Raw genomic sequence first — 23,535 nt, forward strand, 5'->3', positions numbered from 1 at the left:
ATAGCAAACGATGCAAAAATGAATTGTTCTAATGTTGTTTAATCAATTATTTATTATAACTTCTTTATCCATCAATGGACAATTAGGTTGTGTCCATTTTTCTGATTATTGTAAATGACACTAAGAATGTGGGAGTACAGATATCTTTTCAAGTTTCCTTGAAATATATTCCCATAGTGAAATTGCTATATCGTACGGTTGTTCAATTTTTCATTTTTTGAGGATTGTCCATGTTGTTTTTAGTAGTGATTGTACCAAATCACAATCCCACAAATGCTACAGGACCATTCCCTTTTCTGCACATCCCCGCTAGCATTTATTATCTCATTTTTTTTTTAAGATTTATTACCTATTTATACAAGCACTGGGCACAGTCAGAAGTGCGGGAGGGCGAGAGAGCCAGAGCCGGGAGCAGAACAGACAGACCGACAAAATACACTGCTGAGGGGAGCAGAGGGCGCGGCAGGAGAGGTCTGCGTACTATCTCATGTTTTCAATGATAGCCATGAAACAGAAGTGACATGATATTGTATATTACTGTGGTTTTAATTTGCATTTCCCTAGTGACTAGAGCTATTGAGCTTCTGTTTATGTACCTATTGTTTTTTTGCTTATCTTCATTGAAGAAATGTCCAAAAATGTTAAATATTTTGCCTATTTCTATATTGGTTTATTGCAGATTATTTTTGTATTGAATTGTGTGAGATCTTAATATATATTGGTTGCTAACCCCTTTTCAGATGTAAGGCCAATGGTTTCTTTTAGCACCCCTATGAGTTGGAAACAATTGTTAATCCTATTTTTAAAGAGGAGGAAACTGAGGTGCAGGAAGGTTAAATAACTTGCTCATGATTCAAAAATTAGTAATGAGTAGCTCAACTTCAAACTCAGTCTAGTGCTAATAGTTATGAACACTTCTAACCATTATGCATATTACCTCTTATGATATTGTGCTTAAGAAAATGGGTTGTAAAATCAGATAGCATTTTCCTTCCATGGGTGTGAGTTTGGCCACATTACTAAATCTCCATTATCTTCATTTTCCTCATCGTTCATCTTAATCATATCAGTAGCTGGTTCTTATATGTAGGAAAGGGAGAAGACCAGTGCCATGCTTTGTAGAAGGAAAGAGTTGATACTGCTTTTATAGTTTTCACTTTGCCAAAGACATCACTTGATGTAGAGTAGGAAGTCAATAGAGATTCATGCTTAAAAAACAGTACTTCTTGTTCTTTAAACCCCTTTGCATAGAAGTCTTACTCTGCTCATTCATGAAATACTAGTGACAATATTTACATGTGCTTTAATGAGCACATATGTCACCTCCCAACACAAGAGAGAATGGGAACTTCCAGTTCTGCATTGTGGTCTATCTGTACTCCTGAGTGTAATCACTTTCTTTTGTGGTTTTGGATTCATGTACACATTACAGCCACAGGCATGCTGGTGTATATTTTTAGATTACTCCCTGAAAATGGAGCACCCAAATTTATAAAAATAAACTTGTGCAAGGCGAAAGCTGGAATCAATGAGTGTTGGTGGTGGTAGGGGGTGGGGGCAACCAACCCTCCTCTTTACTGAAAACTATGTCTACTCTCTCAGGTCCGACTTCAGGGATTTTTCATTTCCTATCATAGAATGAGTGGTACGGAGCTCAGTAACTGACAAGTGCGGAGTTAGCTGTTAAATATAAATTTTCAACTTCTCCTAAAAATGTGGCTGCTGACAAAGATTCCTGAAAACTTTTATTCTCTACCTGCATATTTCAGCTCCCCGCCCCAAGAAATCTCAAGTGAAATTAGTCTTCTCACAGCAGATCCTCTACAGATTGTGAGTTTACCAAGGACCCCTCCCAACAGACCAGGACAGTGGATACAGTGAGCTCCTATAAGGAGAGTCCTCAAATGATGTTCCACAAACCTTCGTTTCCCATTCCTGTCTCCCTCCCTCTTCCCCCTGGTTCATCCAAAGAACCCAAGAAGATGCTTTTGAGGCTGATCACTGTTGCCAGGGCAACTCTATATTGATCCTTCCTTAGGATAATAGCAGCAGACCCCCCTGGGGGATTGGAGAATGTGATCCTGTGATAGCTTCCTGGGTGGAAGAAAAAGATGTTTGGTTTTGTTTTTATCATCAGCATTATCTATTCCCAGCCCCAAACAGTCAAATTTCAAAGCTCAATTTTAAAGTCTGGAGAGATATTCAATTTGATAATGATTATAGATGGACTGAGAAGAGGCCCTTGGGATTACTCAGGAAAGACCTCACTGCAAGAAGCTTAGCTTCCCAGGGTGGGGATAGGGTAGGAGTCAAAAAGAAAAGAGAGATAGGAAGCAAATGTTATTCAACTGCTAAAGTGCCAGAGGCATCCCCAGGGGCAAATCCTTCATTTGCCACCTAAGAAGATCTAGAAAGGGGGTGGAGGGAGAGCAGGTGAGATCATTTAGACATTCCAACAGTATTAAAGAAAAACCATTCTTTTTAATCTAGTACTTTAGGGAGAGTCTTAAGGCAAACAAGAAGGAGAAAAGATATTAGTAGTAAACTTATCCAGGAATTAATTGCATTGCCAGTGACACCAATCTGTTATCTTTGGTTTAAATTCAGACAAGATCACACCCTGTTGGAAATTTAGTTTGTTCTTGCAGAATGACAACCGTCTTTGCAGCTCCTTCACTTTATATGCTGTTTTGCTTCTAAGGGCCTCAAAGTGCCTGCTTCTTTTACTGCCGCCTGCTTTCAGAAGGGAAAAAAAACAACAGCGAAAGAACAGCTTGTGAAGCATTTTAGAAAGAACAGATTTAGCAAGTAATCCTACTTCAAAAGATGTGCTATCAAAAACAATCATTTGCCTTTCACCTTAATCATTGTTTTCTGATGAGTAGGGATGGATGGAGCTCCAGGTTTCCTATCAGATTTGCCAGGAATGGAAACCCAGCCCAGGCCTGAGTAGGAATGCTGGGACAGAGGCACTCATTACTTAATGTCTCTGAGCCTTGATTTTCATCATATCTAAAATAGAAACCATGCTACAATTTCAGAAGTATTTTTGAGAAAATTAAACCATATTACGAGCACTTAGAAAACAGTCCCTTGTATTTCTGTTATAACTAGTGACTTCCAAACAAAAAGCTCAACTGTACAATAAGAGGACTTAGCCAAAGGTTTATGAACTGTTTGAGAAAATTGATTCCATGTAGACATGGGAATTATTTTCTAATTCAGAAGAGAAGGTGTTATTTTACAAGCATCACTTAAACACTATTGCTGTTTCCTTTAAGAGATGAAGTTGGATTGAGTTCACATTGCAGGCATATTTCATCTACAGTGGCCACATACTGTGTTTTGCTCAGCAAGCCACGCATATGGAACAACTCTTTCAGGAAAATAAGAGTGATGTCATCTGCCTAGCAATACCAGGATATGAACTCACATTCCCACAGTCCTGCTGGATAGACACGGCTACCAGTGTGTTCTGTGGAAGGCAGACTATTTTGAATGTTTCCGGTCTAGTGTGCTTTGATTTTCTTCTGAGAAATCACTGGGAGGGTGTAATCTGATTTCCACAAAGAGAGATGGGTGTATGGGGCCTTAAATGGTTTATTCTTAGGGATTCCTAAGGAATTCGTTGAAAGTTTTTCTCATATTTCAGAACAGAAAAGTGGAAAATAGAGCAAATTTCTCTTTTATGTGGCGGGAAACAGCCCCTCTGTCCCTTCAAGAGCTCCAGTCCCAGGGAAGCCTCTTAGACTTGCTATTCAGACTGCATTCTTCCATCACATTGCAGAACAGATTAGCCCTAAAGAGGCATTTAGTGCTTCTCTGGTGATTTAAGTCATTTAAAACAGGGATTGCTGGATGGAATAGATGAAAGGAAGTTAGATATTTGCCCTGATTCTCTCCTCAAGGAAATCTGTTTGTTTTTTCTTTTCCTAGAACAAATAATCGAAAAAAAAAAAAAAAAAAAAAAAAGTTGATCCAGGAAACTTTGTTGGGATGACTTCCATTCCATTCTTCTAGTGAGGTTACCTGCCTGTCGTTAGTGTTGCCTCCTTATAGAAAGGACCTACCAGTTGGCTCTGAATTCAGGTTCCAATCTATTACAAACTAATCCCCACAAACTTGTAGGAATCTCTTCCATGGACCACACTCCAAAGCTTGCCTGGTTAGCTGAGGAGTCATCTGGTGATCCCAGTCTTGACTCCATCCAGAGGTGGTGATTGCAGAGATTTTTTTAAAAGCTTTCTATTTGAATGCCTTTAGTCAAGGGCATGCAAGCTCCTTTTCTCCTTGATACAAGTCATGGCTCATAAGTTTATCTTTGTTTTTGACATAATGTGAAGTTATGTGTCCAGACATTTGAGTTTGAGGTCCTGGGATTTTCTCCTTCTAATAAGGAACCCCTAACAAAATGTAGATAGGGTGTGGTTCAGTCCACAATTACTGACTGTGAACAAGATAAACTTGGGCAACTAGTATCTACTATGAATTTCAAAATCACTAAGTTGAATGTTATAAAATTACAAAGTAATATTCATGAGCTTGATGATATAAAAAACACAAAATTACAGAATTCCAGTAACAGACGAAAGACTTACCAGGCACTTCTAAGAAGAGAACATTGAGATAATGCACGTACAAAAAAGAAGCTCAACATCATTATTCTCTGAATCTAAGTTTTCCGATCTGTAAAATTGGAATGTCACTTTCTTCAGATAATACCAAATACTTCATAAGATTGTTTTAAGTTATAAATGGAAGAATCCATGGAAAACACAGAGCATTATGCCTCACTCAAAGTGACTAATAAATGCGGTTCCAGGACTATGTTAAATTATCTAACCTGTTGCATAACATTTTTTTAGAAAAGTGCTCAAAATTTGGAATAAATTATTACAAAATAAGCTCTAAAAGCAAGTATGTTTTAGTATCCTTGGGGGGAGGGGTGCTGTTATTTATTAAGAACTGCCAATATCTTTTCATTGTAGTGATTCCATTTCCTTGAGATACATGCCCAGTAGTGGGATTGCTGGTTGTTCTAATTTTAGCTTTTTGAGGAACCTCCATACTGTTTTCTATCATTGCTCCAATTTATATCCCCACCAATAGGACATGGGGCTTCCATCTTCTCTGCATCCTCACCAGCATTTGTCATCTCTTGCCTTTTGGTTAATACCCTCCTAAGAGGTGTGAGGTGCTATCTCACTGTGGTTTTGATTTGCATCTCCCAGTTAACTAGTGATAGTATCTTATCACATGCTTCCTGGCCATTTATGGTAGGTGAATAGGTATCATCTCATTTATATGCGGAAAGTAACAATAAATTCTTAGAAAGAGTAGACTGTGGTTGTCACAGGTAACGGTGGGGGTGGGGAGTGGGTGGGAAAAGGTGGTCAAAGATACATACTTCCAGTTATAAAATGAGGAAGTTCCAAGGATCCAATGTGATATTGTTGATGGTCCTGCATTACACACTGGAAAGCTGTTGAGAGAGCTTATCTTAAACATTCTCACCACACATACAAGAAATAGTAACACAGTGAGGAGATGATACGGAAACCCTATTGTGGTAATCATTTTGCAATGTATTTCTAGATCAAGTCATCACATTGCACAACTGAACCTTACACAATGTTATATGACAATCATGTCTCAGTGAAGCTGGGAAAAGAAGATAACTGTCAAATAACATCACAGATGTCCAAGGTATTTCTGGACCCCTGTGGCCACTGAGAAATCTCATTTTCTGCCCTTTTACTCATTCCCCTTATTCATCCATGGAGGAAAACATGACAAAGGAATGGAGAATTATTTGTGTACAGTTTTAGCTATTCTCTGATATGGATCTTACTATCTCTCTAGCTTCATCCTTACCATTAATTTTTTCCCCCACATAATGTTTTAACCATTCTGAAGAAAAAACTAAAGGGAGACATTTGATTCTATTATGTTCTCTCATATTTCACTTGTATTGACATAAGCTCTTCTTTCCTCTGAAGTATCCCTTCCACCCAACAGTTCTCCCCCAAGCCAGGCTAGTGTCTACAGCTCTTCAAAGTCTCAATTCACAGGTCATTTTCTCCTAGGAGCCCCATCAGAATCCTTAAATCATTGCTTTAGTGTGATGTCTTTCACATTTGCGTTCTCATTGAACCATATCTATCCAGCTATTTGGATGTCAAATCAATTACCAATGGCATTGATTCTCTTGTTGTCATTTGATAATAGATCAAAAACTCCAAAACAAAAAAGAATTGGATCCATACATGAAACATCAGAAAGATCATTGCCATGAACTAGTGGGCTACAGACCATCCCCAGGTCACTCAGAGCTTCTCAGAGACAAAGACCAGCACAGTGGTTAAGGGTGTTGACTCTTGGGTTTGAATTGTGGCTCATCCACTCACTAACTGTGCTTTGTGCAAAGTACCCAACCTTTCTCTCAGTTTTCTCATTTGAATTTCTCTCAATTTCTTCATTTGAATGATGACAATAACACCACTTCACTTCTCATCTGAATTAAATTAAGGAACTCATATGAAATGTTGAAAAATGTGCTTGGTCCATGATAAATGCACCATAGACAATAGCATTTATAATTGATGATGCTATTTCTACACTGACAGCACTTTGCATATTACCTAGAACATAGTAGGTGCTAAAGTGAGTGTTTTCTCAATGAATGAAGGAGCCGATAAGGAACAAGAGCTTACCACACACCAAAATACATAATGACAGATACAGAAAGGGATTTAGGACACAGCCTCATCTTATCCACTTTTTATCACACTGTATGATTGCTTTAAACAATGTGACTTGAAGACATCTAAAAAACTGTGTCTGCCTCTAGTGAATTTTCATTTGGAATCTTGTGAGAATACAGTTATTCATCTTCTTATAAAGCAGTAAGATGATCAAGAAGGAAAATGGTTTGAAGGGAGTGTGTGTGTGTATGTGTGTGTGTGTGTGTGAGAGAGAGAGAGAGAGAGAAAGGAGAGATTAGAAATTGAACTAGAAGTCAGGAAATTGGGGTTAATTCTTTCTGTGTGGCATTGGGCAAAGTCATTTAATACCATCATTATTCCATCATAGTGGAATAATGTATGCTCTATTTGTTCTCACTGTCCAGTGAGCTCCTTAAGGAAGAATTCCCATCCCTCACGTCTCACCCATCCTTACTGCCTTGTATTTCACATGGGAATGGTGTACCACTACCTTTGCTAAGAGTTTTTCAAAGGAAAGTAAATTTATAGTCTTCATCATTTCTGAAGGATGTCTGTCCAAATCATCTTTAGGAATTATATTAAATGACAGAGTATACATTGAAGACCTTTAAACATTTCAAGGGCTCCAGAAATGTGTGTTGCTACTGGTAATTTTATTAGAAAATAGCAAGCCACAAACATGTACATAAAACACTTTACAGTCTACAGACATTTTTCATATCCAGTGTGGGATCTAATATTGGCTGATACATTGTCTTGTAAGAAGACATTATTATGCCAGTTTCTCAAAAGTTCCAGTTTAAGTCAACATTTTAGAAATAAAAATATGCTTTATATTTATTTAGGGACACTTGTTCTCAAAAGAATTTTAAGGTAATTTGTGTCTAACAAAAAAAATCTGGTTTTCTTTCAAGAAGTTTACATGTTTGCATGCTGAAGTTTCAATTATCGGATCCTGACTGCACACAAATTTTTGCTTCAGCAACAGTCACTTTTCAGATGTAGCACATTTTCTGGTTTCATCATATTGAAAATATATTTGTTTTCAAAGAGTATAGAATAGTCTGTTAGGTGAAGTAAATCAGATGGAGAAAGACAAACACTATATAATTTCACTCATATGTAGCAGATAAAGAAACAAATCAAAACAAAACAAAAACAATCTCTTAGACTTTAACAGTAGTGGTTACAGAAGGGAAGGGGATTGGGTGTGTGAATTGGGTAAAAGAATCAGCTGTCTGGAGAAGGATGGAAACTAGACTTTTGTTATTGCCTTCTTTTCTTTTTTTTTTAAGTGAAATACCACTTAAGGGGTGTTCTTTAATCCACAAGCACCCTGCTTAGGACTGGGCCTTCAGCTCCAGAGCTACCCACGATGAGAACTAAAGCCAAACTCCTCCCTCAAATTGGGAAATGAGAACTTAGTCCCTGCAGATGGTGATGTATGTCTATATGACTGAAGCCTATTTAATGTTATAAACCAGTGTTACCTCAATAGAAACAAAGAAAAAAATCTCAAGGATGGCATTATAAATTCCTGATGTAACTATGACAGTGGTGGGGAAGAAATAAAAATTTTTCTTGATTTAAATATAACAATAATAATAGTAAAATAATAAAAGAGTATAAAATGAAATTGTGAGTGCAAACTTAGAAGTTAGACATCCTTGCCTCTCATTCTTTGATTCCTCTAAAATGACTCCATGCATATCAGAATCCTTTTCTGTAAAACTAAAAAACATTGCATCTAGCTCCTAGAATTTTTTAAGAACTAATGCAAGTAACAATTTCCCACCAAATAACAGTTTTATTATTATTTATCATTAATGATTGCATTATATACATTAATAATAGTTATTAACAACATATTCAAGGGAATATACAGTAGCAATTGCATTCACTCGAGAGAATTAATGATAGTAAACGAAGGAGGTGGTTTTGTTACTGGGGTATTTCATCAGGTAAACCATTGACAAGCATTACTATGACTTCCTAGCCAGTGAATAATTCAGAAATGAGTCCAGTTTAGGGTCCAGTAAATTACATCATCTTGCTCCAGTCTGTGGTTCCAGCTTGGCTTTATTTCCTAGGTCTGCTACAACAAATCACCACAAAAATGTGGTGACTTAGAAAACATAAATGTATCATCTAGAGTTCCAGAGGTCAGAATTCTGAAATGATCTTCGAAGAACTGAAATCACAATTTTGCAGTCTTTCATTTCTTCCTGGAGGCTCTGGAGGATAATCCATTCTCTTGCCTTTTCAGTTTGCTGATTCTGCCCACAACCCTTGGCTTGTGGTCCCTTCCATCTTCACAGCCACCGATGTTGCTTCTCTCTGTGCTTCTCTTCCTTAATCACCCCTCTCTCTAATTTTCTTTTCTGCCTCTCTCTTCCACTTTTAAGGATGCTTCTGAATATAGTGGCCATATTCAGATAATCCAGGATAATTTCCCTATTTTGAGATTAGTTTATTAGTAACCCAATTCCATCTTCATTTAATTTCCCTTTATCATGTGACCTAATATGTTCACAGGTCTCCAGGAGTAGGATATAGACATGGTGGTCCAGGAGTCTGCCTGCTGCCCAGCTCCAAATGATACTGGCTCAGAAGACAATGATTTGCTTAAATCTGATCTAGTCAAGGTTTGATTCTGATTTTGAGTTTTGAACTGACACTTCCTTTGTCCCCATGTTTTGTTTTCATCTGGCCCTGTTTTCCTACCAGCATAGAGCTCCAGTTGTTGCTAGCCCACGAAACACTCTTTTCTTATGCACAGTCAAGTGAGATCAGCGAGTCCAGCCCAGCCAGAGATGACAGCAGTGACTGATGACAGCTAATTTAAAGTCCACGTATTTAAAAAATTGGGAGTTGGGGGAGAAACTAATTTCCTTTCTTTTCTGAAAACCACCTAAGAAGGTCTAATGTTTGTAGACTCCTTCAACATTCCACATCCAATTTCCTGGAAAGCCAGGAGAATTCAGTGGTGAAATAAAAATGTCAGAATTTAGTGACTCTGAAGGTCACAGTGACAGTGGAGAAGCAGTGAACTGAGATGTATAAGACACAGCTATCCCTGGGTCGTCGCACCCGGGCAAGAATATATGAAAAGCACGTACCAAGTGGCTCCCCTGTGTCTGGGGCTTTATATGTAGCATCTCTAAGTGTCATCACCACCCTTTTGAAGCAAATAAAATGGGACTTTAAAGGGACTGAATAGCTTGTTGAAGGACACTCACCTTCTAAGTAGCAGAGTTGGGAATCAAATCACAGTATCTGATTCCAAATTTGAACAATTTCAGCTTCTCAGTCTCTCTCACCCAACCATATACTCATCACACAGATTCATCTTTCCGAGTAGAATGTGAACTCTTCGGGATCTGAGCCACATCTTTATGTGTTTTCAGCATGTGCCTGCTGTGCAGTCCGAGTTTGGCAATGTTTGCTTATTTTATGAAAGTGTGATTTAGTTTGGATGGCAGCGTCTGTATGGAAGTCTTAACTGCAACAGCCTACAAAAACCCCAGGATCCAGACGAGGCCTTAGAGAGGCAACATCAACTGAGGAACTCATGGAAAATTGGACAGGGAATTTTTTTTTCTCTCCAGGAGCCACTTACGTGATATTTGATTTGGCTTTCTGAGACATATTAATCAGCCCTCCAAACTTTATCCAGGGCGCCACGCTCCTCATTTGTAATCAGCTGGTATTTATCTACTGAGACACTTGGGAAGGCAAAATGGAAAATGAGCCTTCAAGGGAGTGCTTTGATTTAGCTCCACCCCCTCAATTTCATTTTAAGCCATTTCAAATTTCGGGGTGTGCACTCTGCCTAAAAGCAACACCCTTACAGTTAACTATTGATAGTTCAATGCATATTTACTGAACTATTTATCCCTACTAAGTGCTAAACACTGTGCTTGTCTCTCTGTGTGTCTGAATATTAAAGACTTAGCAACAGATCCTTTCACATAATGCAGCATTTACCTAAAATCCTGGTACACATATTCACAGGCTGAAACCACTTCTAAGATTTTTTTTTTTTTCTATTCTCTAAGGACCTTTCCATTTTGGAAGACTTTGGAAATTCAAGGAATGTTTTTAATTAGTTAAGGCCATATTGTCATTTTACAAGTTGGCCTGAAAATATCTGTAAGTTTTCCCCAAGTTTAGGCAAATCAGAGAAAATTGTGGATCATATAATAATCCAAAAAACTTAGTATCTATAATCATGCATAAGAAAGGTGATAAATGGGCTAAATATTCATTATTCAAAACACTTTTTTTTGATTGTTTTGATTGTTCAGGTAACATTGGTTTACAGTACTGTATATCATTTAGGGGTCCAGGCTCACACTCTTTAGATGCATATGACAACATAGCACCCACAACCAAATCATCCATAATTCTCCATTATAGTCCATATAACACCCTCCCCCAATCCTGTTTCCCCTCTGGTAGACACAATTCTGCAGTCAGATTTCTAGTGTTTGTTTTAGTTTAGTTTAATTAGTTCCTTTGTTTCTTCATAGTCCACTTATGAGTGAAATCATCTGGTATTTGGTACTTGTCTTTCTCCTTCTTACTTATTTTGCTAAGCATGATTGCCTCTAGTTCCATCCATGTTGTTGCAAATAGCAAGATTTTATCTATTTTTGATAGCTAACTAGTATTCCACCTTTATATATGCCACATTCTTTACCCAATCATCAATCCTTGGTCACTAAAGTTGTTTCCACAACTCAGGTACTGTAAATACTGTCGCAATGAACATAGACGTGCACATACCCCTTCAAATTAGTGTTTTTGCATTCTTTGGATAGATACATAGAAGAAAAATTCTGGATCATGTGGTAGATCTATTTATAGTCTTTTGCAAAAATTCGATGCTGTTTTCTCTAGGGGTTAGACCAGTCTACATTCTCATCAAGAGTTTATGAGGGTTCCTTTTGCCCCACATTATTGCCAACACTTGTTCTGATCTTTTAGATATGGGCCATTTTCTCAGGTGTGAGATGCTATCTCGTTTCAGTTTGATTTGCAATTCCCTGATGATAAGTGAAAATGAGCATTTTTTCTTGTACCTGTTGGCCATCTGTATGTCTTCTTTGGAGAAGTGCCTATTTAGCTCTTCTGCCCATTTTTAAATTGGGTTATTTGTTTTCTTTTTAGAGTTGAATGAGGTCTTTGTAGATCTTGGCTATCAGCCTTTTCTCAGATGTATGGTGTACAAATATTTTCTCCCATTCAGTAGGGTGTCTGTGTTTTCGATAGTCTTTTTCATTGTGCAGAAGCTTTTTAGTCAAAAGACTTTTCCTCCTTTTTTAAAAAGTTTTTTTTTAGGTTTATAGTAAAATTGAAAGTAGAGATACAAACATTTCCCATCCACCTCTTGCCCCTTATATAACCTTCCCTGTTATTAACGTCCCTCGTCTGAGTTGTACATTTGTTACAATCAATGACCCTACCTGGCACATTATCACCCAAAGTCCATAGTTTATCTCAGGTTACACTTGGTGTTGCAGATTCTATGGGTTTAGAAAATGTGTACTGTATATCATTTTATTTTTTTTAAAGATTTATTTATTTATGCATACAGGAGCTGGGTACAGGCCAGAGGTGTGGGGGGTGAGAAGATTCACCAGAGACAGAGTGGGGAACAGAACAGGCAGATTGACTGAAGTGCACTGCTGAGGGGAGCAGCAGACGAGTCAGGAGAGGTCTACTGCGCCATGTGGTTGCTCCCTGTTTGGCTGGGAATCAAACTCATGCTGCAATGGCTGCAGTTAGCTTCATAGGTTGCGTCTTAACCCTTGCGCCACCAGAGAGACCCTATATCTATCATTTTATTATCATACAGAGTTCTTCCCACCACCTTAAAAATCCATTGATTAGATTTAGTGGGTTTATTACTTAACTGCCTATTCCATTCAGTCGATCTACTTTTTTCTATTCTTTTGCCAGAACCACACTATCTTGATTTCTATAATTTTATAGTAGTTTTTGAAGTTGGATAGTGTTTGTTCTCTAATATTATGTTGGCTATTCTGGGTCTTTCACCTTTCCATTTAAACTTTAGCTCAGTTTACTGAGACCCACAAAATAACTTGTTAGTCTTAACTGAAATTTCACTGAATCTATAGTTCAGTTGGGAAGAACTTATTCCTTGACAATAATAAGTTTTCTTATTAGTGAACATGGAATATGTCTCCATTTATTGAGAACTTTGATTTCATTCCTGAAAGTTTTGTGATTTTCCTCATAGATCTTATACATATTTTGTCGGATTTACACTTCATTTTGGATGTGTTAACATAAATGATACTATCTTTTTAAATTTTCATTCCAATTGTTTCTTTGTCTATAGATAAATTGTTTTTTGTGTATCAAAATTGTATCCTATAATCATGTTGTTATTGTTTATCATTTTTAGGAGTTTTTTTTATTGATTACTTTGAACTTTCATGCTATGTTCTTCCCAATTGACATAGCTTTCCTGTCCATTTCTTGTGTTATTGCATAAGCAAGGACTTCTAGTACGATGTTGAAAACCAGTGGTGAGAAGGGATATACTTACCTTGTTCTTGGTCTTAATGGGAAATCTACCAGCTCATCACTATTAAATATGATCTTTGTTTCATGTTTGTTAGTTTACCGGAGATATTGAAGTTGAAGAAATTTCTCTCTAATCTTAGTTTACTGAGGTTTTATCATGAATGTTAGATTTTGTCAAATGCTTTTTCTGCATTCATTAATATGATCATGTATATTTTCTTTCTTTGGTAGAAATAGCCAGTGAACTGAACTGGACCTGTGTTCTCTGTTTTGTAAGGTTATTCGTAACAGTTCTAATTTCTCTAATAATTATAGTTTTATACAGATTGTCAGTTTCTTCTTATTTAGTTTGTATCTTTCAAGGAAATTTGTCCTTTTCGTTTAAGTTATCAAAGTTTTTGGTATGAAATTGTTCATAGTATTCTTTGATTATCATTTGTGTCCATTTTTCTTTTGCTAACTTTGGATTTAATTTGCTCCTTTCTCTAGTTTTATAAGGAGAAATTTAGATTATTGATTTCTAGCTTTCTTCATTTCTAATATATGCTCTGAATGCTATAAATTTCCCTCTAAGCTCTGTTTTTGCTGCATCTTACAAATTTTAATAAGCTGTGTTTTCAAGTTCATGTAAGTCAAATATTTTTAAATTCTCTTGATTTCTTCTTCAATCCATGTGTATTTAAAAGTATATTATTTAATTTTCATGCATTTTTTGGATTTTGCAGTTGTCTTTCTGTTATTGATTTTTAGTTTAGTTCTATTATGGGTGATGGAAGATACTACATTAAACTTATTTTTAAATGTAATATGTATTTCATGGTTCAGAACTTTCCTTATCTTGGTAAATGTTCCATATCAGCTTAAGAACAATGCATTATTGAATGAAATAATCTACCAGTGTCATTTTTATACAGTTGATTATTTACTTTTAACAGTGCACACAATGATTACAATTAAAAATCTGATCCAAGATGTAAATTTCTTAATTCATGCATCGTTTCAATTAGGAGGAAATGTCTCTGCAAGTCTTCATCTGCACATATGTCCTCCCCTGTTGAGTTCACACTGTGGAAAATTTATAGTTCTGGAATTCATCAAATTAGCCACCCCTTGCATTAAAGAAAGTCGTTTCTATAGGTTTCCAATTTTTACTTCAGATCTTTCTCTTTATGATAAATTACCTTTGCTTGGCTCAAAATACACACATATTGCAAAAATTGTGTACAGATCAATAGATGCTTACACTTTACCAATGATGTTTCAGATAATTCCTGCCAAAGAAATCCTCATTGGAGCTAAAGAGAGTATAGTTAGCCTCCCAGGTCTGCCCCCCCAAGGTGATGCTCTTTGTCACCTTCTCCCAAGTCTCGGTCACTAGAGCAAAAAAAAAAAAAAAAAAAAATGCAGAAGCAAAAAATTAATTTTCAGGTGGTGAAGAAAAGAGATCCACAGTGTATACTCAGTGATACTTACATTATTGTCCTCCATTTCCATAGCAATTCTGTGGCCAGATCTTCTCCTTCATTCTATTTTGTAGATGAGGAAGCTAAAGCTCCTCTGTAAATGAGAATCCAAACATGGCTCACCTAGACTGGAGAAAACCTTTCTGCAATCATAATCATTGCAGCAACACTCAAGTTCAGAGCAGGGTCTTAGCTTTCTTGCCTTCTTGCTGTAGCCAAGATCCCATTGTCTCTGACCGATGCTCTCTCTCTTTGATTAGCTTTCCTAACCATCCTGACTTTTGACTGAGAGTTTTTCTTAACTTGCCTCTTCCATGATGATGCATCCAATATACAAATGATACCCCCTCCCTGGCCATGTTTGAGGTCAGAGAAATTGCATCCAGCCTAGACCTAGTGACTTGAATTTCCAGTTTTCTAAAAGGTGATATTTGGCAGAGACATCTAGCCATGTGGTAGGGAATCGTCAGAGTAGTTCATCATTTTCACGTCCTCTGTCCTCATCTTTAGTTTGTTTTGCATGAGACATAATCTCACAACTTTACCTCCTATATTGTCTCCAGCAACCATTTTATTTCCAAGTAATATGGGAAAGAGTTGCTCTTCCTGCATCATAGAGTAGGATTATAACCAATTGAAACGTGCTGTTCTTGGCTTTTTATACCTCCTGAATACATCATATATGACCTTGCTCTTAAAGCTTTCACTGCTCTCACTCATCCATAGCCTTGAATTGCTGCAAAAATGTCTCCCTCAGAGTCAGCCTCGTGGTCTTGGAATCAGTGTTACCACAAACTAATCCCTGTGGGCATTTTCTGACATCCCTTTTGGGTTGTACTTGAATGAATCATCTTTGAAACTTCTGGGATCTGCCTCTTTCCCCTCCAAGGCTCCTTGCAGACTTTCCTTTCTGTTTGCCAAGCCTCTGATAACTTAGGAAATTCAGCAATGCACCCATTCATTCTAAGGACAAGTTTTTTCTATCCATTTCCCTATGAAGTGGTGCTTTTCTTCCTCCCCCTTCTCAAGGCATACATTTCTTGAGTTTCAGAAAATCTCTACACACAGGCATTATTTGAAGCCACAAAGTTCCTTGGGTGAGTTATAGCACAATTTACATTTCTCTGTAAAGTTATAGAAGTAGACTAGAATGTGGCTTACCAATGGTTAAAGACCCAAACTATAGTTATTTAGCCTTGATTTAAATCTCTGACATTTGACTTTGACTGTTTTCTGACCTTTCTAATTGTCCATCTCTTGACCTGTAATATGGAAAAAAAATGACTATTGAATGGATTAAACAAGCAATTGTATGTTAAATATTTTAACACAGTGCTTTATCCATTGAACATACCTCCCCATTGTTAATTACTTTTATTTAGATTCATGGGTTCATGGAGTGCTTGCTCAGGAATCCCTCCTCACTTCTATGCCTTGTGTAAACTATCAAGGTGTGAGCAAGACTGTTGTAGTTATAGCTCCTCCAGTTGTTCAATGTCATGGACTAGCCAAAACCTTCCTCAGAGTCTTATCAATTCTATGTCTCACATCTCTCACGCCCATCTGTCTCTCCCTCCAAGTCCTGCTGCTGTTGCAGCCCATTTGGGGTGGGCAGAGAGGAGAGGAGGCATTGGTGTATTTATTGGGCACTTATTATTGGTGAGGATCCTTTAAACATCATTTTTCAGAAGAATGGATGCAGCAAGATGTGACTAGAGGGGGAGAATCCACCCAGAGGCGTGCTTAGCAGCCGAGTTTCAGCACCTTAGTCCCTTCAGAGAGATCAGTAAACCAGCACCCTCACGCAGAGCTCTCTGGGGCAGCACATTGCTCAAGTACACACCCTGCGACCTGTGACATGTGGAGGTAACAGGAGCACGCTGGTTCCATAAGAAGAAAATGAGAGGGATGTCTATACATTGCTACCCACTTGATTCAGACAAAGACCCATAGAAATAAGAATAACAAGAGCTGGATGGTCTCACTCATAGCAGGAATCTAGAAAACCTAAATAAGGGACCAGGAAAAAGAATAACTATAAGAAAGAAAAAATCAAAATCAAAAAACAACTATGAACCAGAGACACACTATGGGGGGCTGGGGAAAGGAGGGATTGGGAGCAAAAATAAGGGGGGTGCAATTGTATGGGGAATATTAAAATAAAAAAAATTTAATTACAAAAAAAAAAAAAGAATAACAAGAGCTGTACTGCTAATACTGATATTACACAATGATAACGTAGTCTTACGTAACATGACTGATGTGATCCACAGCCCATGCCCTTGACATACAGGGTATTAGTGTCTCCATTTTATATATTAAAAAAAAACAAAAACAAACAGTCCCAGGAAGTTAAGAAATTTTCCAGGGACTCATTTGAGAATGGAATGGACTTAGTCTTTCCCCACTAGATAGTCCCCATGGAAGGGTGGAGAAGCTTTCTGAGTAATATTTGATGAGTTTATAAAACCCAGGTTCAGTTTTATCCTAGTTGAAAATTTCAAATCCTGGCTCTGCCACTTACTTGCTGGGTGACTTTTGAAAAAAATCGCATAACCTCCAGGGTCAAGTTCCTCATGCACAGGGTGGGGACTCAAATGCCTCCTTATCACCACTCCCTGTGAGGGTTAAATGGGATTTTACATGTGAAGGCTTTAGCCCAAGACACAGAGAAAGGGTTCATTAAACATAAAAAAATTGTCATAAATGCAGTTTCTTTCATTCATAGCCCCATCTCTACCTCCTCTTCCTTCACCTTCTTATCCTATTGTTAATGTAATGATTATCACTATTGTCATTACCATACTGCAGCTATTAATGCATATAGCAGTGTCACAGAATGCAGAGAGTTGAATTCAAGCCTTCTCGATTTCGCTGAACTGGGAGTCAGAGGATATATATTTCTGGACTGGTTCTAATCACTATACCATCTTGTTAGTGGCAGGGATGCTATACCAGATTGAGACAAATAGCCCATTTTCTCATTCATTAATTACTCTTGAATGCAACCAGGCTGTCTCTAATTCATATATCTCTAAATCCGTTTTAGATGAACAGGAGCTCCATTTAGTCATGATTAACATGAAGAGCTTGCTGTCTGTTTGGTTGATTTAGTAGGGAATCTTTCCAATAAGTCACATCCTCCTTCCTATTCAACCAAGCACTATTGGTCATTTATTTATTCACACCATTGTTTCATTTCCAGTGTTAGAGGCCAAAGAACAGACTATCCAGTGTGAAATAGTCTCATGGACTCACCCTGCAACACTCCCTTGTGTGTCTGCAGTGGTCACAGTCCTGGACCATGGAACTGGATCATGATGTAACTATAGCCTCATAATTGGCACCTCCATATTCCTGTGATACTTGGTATTCTCCCAAGCAGCCCATTGTCATATTCTGCCAGTTGCTATATCATAGTAGTAAGCATGGGAGTTTGGTATGTTATTGACTCTACTAGATCCTACTTTCCAGATGGATAGGGAGCTATCTATTCTTCTGTATATATTGGTTTTCTTATCTGTAAAGTGGGTTGGCAATACCTGAGTTGTTTGTTGTGAGAATTAGAAGTGCTTTGTATCAGCACCTGACATGGGTTTTTTCCACATAGCACATGCCCACTAGTCATAGCTTCCATTATTATGCTAAATAATTTATTTTCCACATTGGTACAAAGGTGAATAGTTTTAGCACCAAATTGTGAGGTATGGTCTACAACCCTCGTCTGCCGCCCTTAGCATTGACTTAATTCCTTAGGTCCCTGATGTAGTGACTCTGCCATCTTCCACCCTTTGGGGCCCACACAGGTAGTAAGAGTGTCAGCTGGTCTGCAGAGATTATCACCCAAGCAGAGAGAGATTGCTGTTGTCTGGTCTCTGCCTTTCTGCCTCTCATTGTCCAGTCAACAATCTTGCAGAATGAAGGGGCAAGTTCCCACTCTCCACTATTTCCATAGAATGTGTGCATTAGTTGGGGCATATATATATATATATATATATATATATATTTCTATATATATATTTCCAAATAGATAAGTATGCTGGTAAATATGGAAATATATTCAGAGAACTAGTTGAGGAAGCTCTGAAGCCAGGACAATCTACTTTACTAAGTCCACTGATTCAAGTGCTACTATCACTGGAAACAACAACATTGACACACCCAGAAACAATATTTAATCTGGACACAACCCAATCAAATCGACCTGTAAAATTAACTCTCACACTCAATTTTTTAATGACTTACAAACACCATCGGAATAGCTGGGTCAGTGCACGTTCAAGTGTTGACTGTTCATTCCACTGTTCCCTGAATTGCACCTCCCCTTTGCTCCACTCTAATTCTCAGCCTGTTGATTAATCAATAAAGATCTATTAGGCTTCCTTTCTTTTATGATCTGCTTTCCTGATGTTTTAGTGATGATGTTGAGGTTGGCAGACTTACTTTTAAAGGTTTGAACCCCCAAAGTTGAATATAGTTCAAATCATTATCCCATATCCCCAATCGCTCCAGACTCTTTAGCACATACAAATCAGTGAATGCTTTCAATTTTAATTAAATAACATTTAATTAAATTTTAAGTATGCTGGAAGAGGCAAAATGTAGTCTCAGTGACCCAGGCTCACTTATGAGTCACAGTAGAATTTGGGTTCTGACCCAGTCATGACCCCAACTTTCTGAATGTTTAAGGACGTAGAGTGTTGATTGCAGAAGAATGTTACAGGATTTACTTCTTCTGACCCCTTAACCAATGACCCATTGTATTAGAGACTGAATTGCAACAGATACAAGTGTTGCACTCTAATTATGTGCTAGAGGTTGAGTGGTACTTCAGAAGCTTTATCTCACTAAGTAAGCTCTATGAGGTACATATAATTAAAATCCCCTATTAAATGATAAGAAATATAGATGGGGAAGTTAAGAAGCTTGCATAAAATAACCCACCTAATATGAAGGAAAATAATGCTTTGGCTTATTGCCAAACTCAAGAGAATTCTGCATCTTCTAACAGTTTTGAATATAAAGAACTTAGTATAGTGTTTGTCACATAGTAAGTTGTTAATAAATGATTGTTAACTTGCATAAGGCTAATTATGTCTGATAACCCTTTAAGGAAAAGTTACTTGCCCTTTTTCTGCTTTTTACCTTTATCATTATCTTGTCACAAGGTCAATTACAAATACCTACCCAGTAGATTTGGTTTTGATGTTCCCCAACTCCGAAATGGACACAAGTATATATTTAGTATTGCCTTTGTGTATTAAACATTCAATTCTAGAGTGGAAAACAACCATAATGAGATTTTAATTGGAAAGAAAAGAAAATCTTTGCTCAAGTTTGCTAGCTCCAACCTCAATTAAACTATGTGGACTTTGGAGTTCAGGAGCATTAAATAAGAAAATAAAACAAAATGATAACAAAACAAAGCAGGAATTACTGTTTGGATATTTTTTGAGCCTGAGATAGTTAATTAAGCAAACTTCACCAACTATGATGTAAGTCTTGCTCATGAAGATTGAATAAATATGTTAGAACACTGCATTTTACATCAGTTTGCTGAGCTTGCACACGAGGTCATGAAGGAAAATAAGATCAAAAGTGACAACCAGGCAATCTCAGTCAAGTTCAATGGGTTTGGTTGCCCTGTCAGCAAGCCTTTTCTTAGGAGCCATCAAGTCTTTCCCTAGCTCTAAATGCTACATGTTGTATTCTTGGCCTTTGTTATATAAGCCAAATTTAATTAACTTGAGAAAGTGAACCAGCTTAGAGAGCGAGTCAACCGGGAAGATACTATATCTTCCATGAATTATTTATACTTGTTTGATCTCAGTTTTAAAAAAGAAAAATCTGAATTTTTTTTTAATTGTTGCTTTTATCAGAGTAATTCACTAACTTAATTCTCAGCAATGTAACTATTATTTCTGGGTGTTTTCCTTTGACACTTTTCCTTTGTACTGAAGGAAAAGTCTTTGTAGCATGATTAAACAGAGCAAATATGTACTCAGATTCAGTCCCAAGTAATCATAACCATCCCTGGAATAGTGTTGAGTCATCACCACTGAGGAACAGTAAGATGAGCATGAGCTATGGAATCATTGTAGACCAAGGTTTAATTCTCCCTGGCCCCTAAATCACTGTACTTTGTATAACTTATCAGAATCTAAGTTTCTGTTAGGGAAAGTAAGGTAAACAGTAGTCACCTGGTAGCTCTCACCTTAAAAGAATTAGATAAGATAATGCCCACATTGTGGGTGATAGAGGGTTCAAAAATTATGAGTATTTTGCTCACCAGGCACTGATGTCTGCAAAGGGTGATGCGGTCTTCCATACTACTGGGGAACACAAATGGCACAGACTAGTGCCAGACCCATCGGAACGTATACATTAACTCTCCGCATCATCTTGGCACCGAGATGCTGCAGGATCTGGTTACCTTTCCACTCTCTAGTCTGTCCACATCACACACTTCCTTGGAAGGCATCCACACCAACAAACTCATAGATTTCAGAATTCTCCAACTTTACCCTTTCATCATGCCAAGAATGTCCTTCCCACTTTGATATCCTGAACAAGTGTCCTTTGTATTCAAGATCCCTTCTGATTATCATCTGTTCCTGAAAGTATCTGATATTTCACTTCTGCTTCTGGACAGAATCGAGAGCTGTTCATCCACAGTTCTCTTTGCTCTCCCCTAACTACAGGATTCACCATTAGTATCTTCATCAATGTCTATCACCATTACTGATTTACTCATCTACAGCAACAGCGAACTGTGAACTCCCAAGAACAGAAAGCCTGTCTTTTTATTTTGATATCCTTAGGGCCCAAGATAGAGCATGACACCAGATCCATATTACATAGAACAAAATAAATGTTAAATGACTAACTGGATACATGAATAATAAATGAACCTATCTGAATAAATCTTATTAATATTATTTAAAAATGTATGGGCCTCCCTAGTGGCACAGAGAGTTGAGCGCAGTGCTATGAAGCTGTCTGCAGCCTCTGCAGTGCAGGTTTGATCTCTGCCAGCTGGGGAGCTACCCACATGGCACAGCAGACCTCTCCTGTCTCATCCGCTGCTCCCCTCAGCAGTGTATTTCAGTCAATCTGCCTGTTCTGTTCCCCACTCTGTCTTTGGTGAATCCTCTCACACACACCCCACCTCTGGCCTGTACCCCGGTTCTTGTATGCATGAATAAAATAAATCTTAAAAAATATAATAAAAAATAAAAATGTAGAGCTCTCCCAGAATTTCATAATAGGGCCTATTTTTTTTATCTATAATAATTTTACTCACCTTTTTGTGGCAAAGACAAAATGAATTTATTTCTTTTTAAAATTAAAAAAAATAAAAGCAGTCAATTTGCTGTGAGACATGGATTTCCATCACTTAAAAGGAAAAATATCTCAGTGTACGCATTAATTTGTTCAGTTATTTATTCTCTCCACCCACACAAGTTTTGGCACCTAGTCCTGCCTGGAACTGGGCAAGTTGGTGGGGAAGAGTTGTAAGTGAGAGAATTAGTCCTTTCCCTCCCCCATCCTATCAACTCAGGGAAGCAAAGGAAGCATCTATTATCAGTTACAAAGGCAAATGTAAAAATCAAACAGCAGTAGATGCTTTGTGGGAAAATGGGAGCTTTTGAAATGAAGTCCTATCCGACTCAAAGGATCAGGAGATCTCCCTGGGGCAGTCCTGAGAGATCCAGATAGGTGATTGGTGGAAGGGTGACAGTGAGAGATGGGGACAGCTTTTTGCTTTTCAGCAGAAAAGTCTTAGAGAAATCAAGGTGGCTTCCCATATACTACCTCCACTGAAATCCAAATCCAAAGGAAATAAACTAACTCATTTTTTTTTTTTTAGAATGGCTTCCTGATTTCCATTAGTTTCCATTAGTTCCCTGCCTGCTTTTCATTACAGGAACTACCTATATTCCATCGGATATAATCAAATTTATTTGGAGCCCTGGGCATTTATAGAAAACCTGCATTTAGTATAGGCTGATCAAATAGAGAAAGTGCCTTTATATGTTAATCAGGACAAGAAGAATTCTTATAATAGAACCAAGAAATCTGGTGTGCTCACTTCTGTTTGGCTAATTTGTGGAGCCAGTCACTTGTGTTTGTTGGGCTATATTCAGAAAAAGCAGTAACCAGGGAGCTGGCTGTACATTAAGGAGAAAGAATGTTGCTGGAAGAGCCAAGTAATAGAAAGAGCGTTGGATTTCAAGTTACATCAAAATTCTAACCTCTCTTTCAACAGTGGTCAGGAAACAACTTCTCCTCCCTGATCTTCTATATCCTCAAAAAAAAGATGGGGTTTGATGGTGTGCTTTCTCAGGTTCCCTCCTCATTCTAAATATATGTGAGATTTGCCTCACTATTGGCAGGGCTTGGGACTGTGACATCACAGTGAGAGCTGAATTCAATCACCTTGGGTGTCTGTAGGCCAACAACAGCCTCCAAAAAAATACAACAAATTAGATTGCTTCAGGGTTGGGTTTTTGTACTCGTGGTAAGAGATTCAGTTCTGCTTTTCCCAATGGGGGGCTTATCCCACTCCAGGTACTGGGTTGGGGATCATGTGTTCAAGAGATGGAGTGCTATGTGATGGATGGGGTGTTATTGTTTAAAACATTCTAGGAGACATAGTTGTGGCTAACTAACAAAACTCCAGAAAGTGTGGGAAACACAGCTCAGAATAAATAGGGACATCCTCTTCTCTAGTGATAGACATTCATTTTCTTTAATTGAAGACCAAGTTTGCATGAGTTTGATGAAGTAAC

At 37.7% G+C, this 23,535-nt stretch overlaps 1 long non-coding RNA gene across 6 annotated transcripts; it reads right to left on the bottom strand.

Moving 5' to 3' along the window:
* Positions 1–2,551: 2,551 nt before the first annotated feature.
* Positions 2,552–23,113, bottom strand: LOC119237978 (uncharacterized). Of its 6 annotated transcripts, XR_008550545.1 has the most exons (6): positions 22,999–23,113; positions 18,989–19,091; positions 17,268–17,361; positions 15,905–16,005; positions 10,345–10,450; positions 2,552–2,733 (listed from the first exon to the last, which is right to left on the bottom strand). It is a non-coding gene; the product is annotated as an uncharacterized LOC119237978 (long non-coding RNA). The 6 variants fall into 6 exon arrangements; XR_008550544.1 differs by lacking the exon at positions 2,552–2,733 and having other exon boundaries at positions 10,032–10,450; XR_005123489.2 differs by lacking the exons at positions 2,552–2,733; positions 10,345–10,450 and adding an exon at positions 19,931–20,017 and having other exon boundaries at positions 14,184–16,005.
* Positions 23,114–23,535: the final 422 nt, after the last annotated feature.

This window comes from Talpa occidentalis, unplaced genomic scaffold (genome assembly GCF_014898055.3).
Source record: "Talpa occidentalis isolate TD23 unplaced genomic scaffold, MPIMG_talOcc4v2.1, whole genome shotgun sequence".
Lineage (NCBI taxonomy): Eukaryota > Metazoa > Chordata > Mammalia > Eulipotyphla > Talpidae > Talpa > Talpa occidentalis.